Source organism: Astatotilapia calliptera, chromosome 3, assembly GCF_900246225.1.
Source record: "Astatotilapia calliptera chromosome 3, fAstCal1.2, whole genome shotgun sequence".
In the NCBI taxonomy this organism is placed as follows: Eukaryota; Metazoa; Chordata; class Actinopteri; order Cichliformes; family Cichlidae; genus Astatotilapia; species Astatotilapia calliptera.
Genome location: NC_039304.1, coordinates 52,392,849 through 52,398,733, shown reverse-complemented (window position 1 = coordinate 52,398,733; position 5,885 = coordinate 52,392,849).

Genomic DNA, 5,885 nt, shown 5'->3' with positions numbered 1-5,885 from the left:
TATATTAAGTATTCCAAAGTATTCAGAATACGTTACTGTCATTGAGTAACGTAACGGAATACGTTACAGAATACATTTTGGGGCATGTATTCTGTATTCTGTAATGGAATACATTTTAAAAGTAACCTTCCCAACACTATATATGCTTTGTCATTATCATAAAACACTGCTACAACACTTTCTGTGTTCACTTGGGCTTTTCTCATTTCAACACTTCAAACTGCATCTATGACACTGGAGTGTTTTATACATTAGCATTACCATGTTAAGATGTCACACAGTGGAAATTTGTATTTATACTTTATCTTGGTTTTATTCAGATGCTTAGTGCATGGTTTCATTCTGTGTGTATTGCATGTTTTTAGTGTGTTATTTGACATTTTTTTAATCCACTGTGGACTGGTAGGGCATGGGACAATTAGCTGATCACCTGCTGAGGCATGGGCGTGTCCAGAGGTGGCCTATCAGCTGTTTAAAGACCTATTGAAAGGAAGCACTGGAAGAAAGAGGTCCCAGATAGGAAGAGGAATACATGAAGGCCAGATGGAAAAGAGGGGCCTGCTGCCTGATGGTGGGGTGTGGCGCCTCATCTGGACATGGCCCCGTCAGCGTGACGTGGCGACACAGTCCCGACAGCAGCAACGGCGACAGTATGAGACAACAGTGTGGTTGGCAGGGTGGCGCGGCCCCCGCGCTGGAGGGGAATTTCTGGCCTGCTGGTGGACCCATAATGAACAGTCATCCTGGGTGGTGGGACAATTACATCAGGGGATTTTAGTGCATGCAGACAATTGTATTTTACCGGTTTTACAATTGTTTTATCTAGTGTCAGTGGGAATTTTAGAGTGTTGACAACATTTTATCGTTTATGATTCTGCATCCTGCATCATCTTTGTGCCCTGGGTTTCTGACTGACTTGCTCCCCCTTTGTACCTAAAGAACCTCTGTTGCCAGGACGCTGCAGTCTATTTACTCCTACAGGCTAGTGGACACTCTTTCAAAGATGAGGATGTAACATCCTGGACAGGGAGGAACGTTGGTTTGAGGGCGGAGTCAAGGAGGCCATTTATGTGAAAAGGGAAAGACCATCCCCGAATGGAGGAGGGGCCGAAGGGTACATCTGTCACCATCTTACAATGCTGTGATTGCAGCCATTCCCCAACTCTCTGTGAATGGGACTCATGTCCATTGGTCAGTGAGCTTTGATCAGTGGTTGTTGATCAATGGTCATGAGAATTTGCATAATTATGATTAAGGAACTGACCTCCCAGCCCATCGTTCCTTCAGTGGGCTGGTTTCAGTCATTATGCAAATGTCCTGTTTATAAGATTGAAACCTGCAGTCAGCTGAGACTGAAGACGTCACCTGGATCAGTGACGCAACGTTTTCTCCCACAAAACGCTATGAACAGATGAACAGAATCAACTTTTGGAGATCTGCCGCTTTAACGTTGCTGTAGTGCAGCTGCGCGTCATTTCGCGCCAGTTTGCTGCACAGTCGTATTCTACAGCGGAAGATGTCAGATTCGGCTGAAGCGAGTGGCTGTTTCATGACATGGACATATTCCCGTCTCTTCACTTTTCCTGCAAACCCGCAAACAAACACACACACACAGCAAAAAAGGGTTCAATTTATGCAGGCAACTTCTAGTGCTGTTTGTATCATTCACTACAATACTTGACTTACATCTCAGTTTCCAAGCAGCAATGGCTTTTCGTGCTTGAACTGGCCTCAAAGCTGAGTGCAAATCAGATTCTTCAATGAACTGAAAATCATCATTTGTCTCTACCCAGTTGATTGCAAAGTTTCTTCAAGAATATCCTTTGTCACTTCTGGAAGTTCAGGCAGGACCTCATTGATTGCAGTCCTTAGAAACGTTGGTTCAAAGTCAGTCATTTCTGGAATCAACGAAGAATGACGCGCTGACAAAAGGCAAAAGTGATATTATATTTAGTCATGTAACACTGTGCATATATAAATAAGATGAATTTCTGCTTTCGGGGCATAATACGAGGGATGGTTTACACCTTTTATTTTCTGCATATATAAAGGAAAGGTAATTCACCTTCATTTTTCCAATCACAACATTTTCTTTTTAATCATTGCAGTTATGCATTTTAATATGGTTTCCCAACAACAGTGGTGATATAAAAAAAAAAAGCTTATTTGACAACACACTGTGTTTAAGAGGAATGACTTGGTGGCCATTAACAAAGTGTGATGGTAATGGATAAAAGTCAACCAAGTCAGTAATGTTAAGACATCGCACCCTTGTACTGTCCTTTGTCACAGAGTACACGTGGTATTCAGAAAGATACTCAGCTTGGTGTGCATCCAACACAAAATACACTGCTGCATCATTTTTGATTAAAACAATAAGAAGCTCTCCAAACTCAATGGGCTCCTCATTTTTTGACACAAGGAAATTCCCCTTTTTATACGATGTACCTTTATACTGTATCTCTGTGCAAACACTAGTATCATTTCCTGCAAAGCCAAACTGTCTCACTGCATATTTCATGGCATCACTGTAGAGGTCGGGGTAGAAGGTGCAACTGTCCTTCACTTGCAGAAACTGACTGCATCCTGGCCCAGCTGAAAGATATGCCTGAAACATCTGATGTCTTTCAGATAAGGTTTGGCAGATGTTTTTAAAGTTTTTCAAACTCCTGGCACATCTTTTGAAGTAACTATGTTTACTTTCAAAATGCATAGTCCATAACCTAATCAAGTGGCCAAATTTCAAAATAAGTGCAGGATAGTGACAGAGGAAATGGTGTTTAGGTTTTAGTACACTCTCTGGAAATAAACACTTTCTTGAATCCAAATATTCATGGATTATAATGTCAACATAGACCACCTATGACAGTGAGATGTTTGTGCACAAATCATTTCAACTGTGTCTTTAAGCTGGAGCATTAGCTGCCTTTGGATTTTGGACTTTATCACCAATTATAACAGGTAGCAACCTTAAGAAATTCCAGTTCTGAATGGCTTGACCTGAAAGCTTGGTTAAATCTGGGTTGACAGCACACGGCTCTGTTGGCGCATCAGCTCCTTTGTACTTGAACTGTTTAATGCGCCGGTTCAAAAGTGCACATGTAAACCATTTCTTTGTCTTAATAAAATACTTCAAGTACAGTGCACTATCATAGGCTAAGACTCCCTCAAATATGTCAGGGCCAAGACAAGGTGGTAAACCATGTTGGCAAACATGAAAAGATTTCAAGGGATTAAAACTGAGTTTACCTTTATCCCTTTGATTTCTTGACTGCCTTCAGCTTGTAGATCGCCCACAGCAGAATTGTAGCTTTCAGGTGTGCGCTGTGGACCACAGACATTTGGATCATTACTCTGAAACTCACTTCATGTGATTTCACAGTATCTGCAAAAGTATTCAGAGCGATTGAAGTTCTCATTAAACCCACCAATGTTGTGTGAACCCAAATTATCACCAGCAATGCTGTACAAAGCTGCTTTGACTATTTCATCACCAGAAATGATACCATTTTCCTCCAAATCTTTTAAATCTTTCTACCACTTTTAAGAAAACCTTTTGCGTTTCCAAATTTTTTAAGGTCATTCTCTCCACATAGTAAGCAAGGGACATGTGATCAGTATTGGACTACAAATGAGCAGGCAAATTTGCCACTGACAGATAGACTGCAACCACTCTGTGTTTTTTCTTAGCGGAGCCAAGAGGATTAACAATTTCAAATGCATCCTGGTACAGAATTAGCTTCAGGCGTCCTGGATTTTCAATGAAAAACTTGTTGGACTTTGTCCGTCACTTGTGTCTCCAAAAGCCTCAGAGTCAGTTTCACAAGACTGCTGTGATACTGAATTCTTCCATAATTCTGATTCTAATGAGCTGCTTAGTGTTTGTTTCACTGGTATGTAGTAGGCAAACCGTGGCGTCATATTTCCAACATTTCAAGGATCCAGATCCTGAATTTGGACAAGCCTAGAGGCTTCAGTTTTTAGGCCCCATCTTATCTTAATGACCTTGTAGTACCATATCACCCTATTAGAGCACTTCGCTCTCGCTCTGCAGGCCTACTTGTTGTTCCTAGAGTATTTAAAAGTAGAATGGGAGGCAGAGCCTTCAGTTTTCAGGCCCCTCTTCTGTGGAACCAGCTTCCAGTTTGGATTCAGGAGACAGACACTATCTCTACTTTTAAGATTAGGCTTCAAACTTTCCTTTTTGATAAAGCATATAGTTAGGGCTGGGACCAACTCTGTGGAGATGGACAAGTCTGTGATGCTTCAATGTTCAGATATTTCAACTTGACAGATGAATGAATTAAATGGATCAATCACTCTTACTGACCCTGACCCTTACTGGCCCTCCATCAGGACCTGGGTGGTGTCAAACCACATGTTCTTTGTTTCTCAGTGTAAATTGTTTAAATGCTGTGATGGTTTTTTTGTTTTTTTAGGATTTCAGTTTTAAAAACAGTTTAAATGAGGCGATGTATAGTAGTCAGACATGAACGTCAAGGAAGGTAGAGAAGCAGACTACGCAGACATTTCAGATTTCCAGAGAGTGATCAATTTATTTTGGACACATGAACAATAACCATATGACTGTCCCCGCCACTAACACATGACCCTACGCTGTGTCACTGCATCATTCCATGTTTGGCACTGATCACCACCTGCACTCATGTATATATCTTTCTACATAGCACTTTTAATTCTTATTCTTATTTTTATATTTTATGACAGTATGTTTGCACTGAAGCACTGCAGCAATTTCCTAATGTTGTAAACCTGCTCAACATCTGGCAATAAACCCTTTCTGATTCTGATTCTGATTCTGATTTACAGTGAACTTAATTTATTGTGTAACTTGACAAAACTGTCCCTTCAATTCACAAAACTCAACATACCATGGCTCTGATAACACGGCTCACCTCCTCCTGCATCTGGTAGAGACTGGCTTTAAATAGGGACATTAATTTCCCTCCAATTGCCCAGCCTGTACCACTCACTCAAACTGAGGGATCTAAAACTCTACACAGATGATCTAAAAACACAAAACCTCTACACACTTCTAATATGCACATTTACACAACTAAATGGCAGTATTAATGAAAGGAAAAACATTCAACAAATCCCTTTAAACCTTAACACAAGCAAAAGGAAGCATCTCTGTGGAAAAAGAAACCCCTCCACTTGGTTTGACTGTGACATCAGCAGGACTTTAAAGATGAGGAAATGCCAGGCGGGCGTTTCCCCACACCTGACCCTCATGAAGACTGAAAAGACAAACAAAGTATGAACGAATGACTTGATCTGTAACATAATAAAATATAAAGAAACATGTAACTGAGTATTTGTCTTAATTTGCAGAATGTTTGATTTGCCGGCAACAAAACGCTTACACTAGTGATGGGCAGATGAAGCCTCATGAAGCACTGAAGCTTTTCATCCAATTGGTTCACCCCAACGCGAAGCTTCTTGAAGCTTCATTTGCTCTAGCAGGATTATTTGGAAATGCTTAAAATGGAAATGATCATTTACTGTGAGGTGTGGACAGTGGTTGTGCTTTTGTAACATTGAGGCAAGGACAGTGATTAATGTTTAGGGGACACATCATTGGTTTTTATTTAAAAACAACAGTTTCTCCACTGTGGCAGGTCGTAGGCGATTTCTTTTTTTGGACAATATTTCCCCTGCCTTTGAAAACACTCGCTCACAGGGCACAGATGAGGCAGGGGTACACAGGTATGTCAGTGCTAACTTATATAAGTGAGGGTAGACATATTTCTGTCTCTCCAGTATTTAAGGGGGTCCTCCAGCGCCTTATATTGTACAGTAGATCGTACAATAATAGATACAGTGGAAAACCCAACATTCAGTTTATATAAATGCAACTAAAA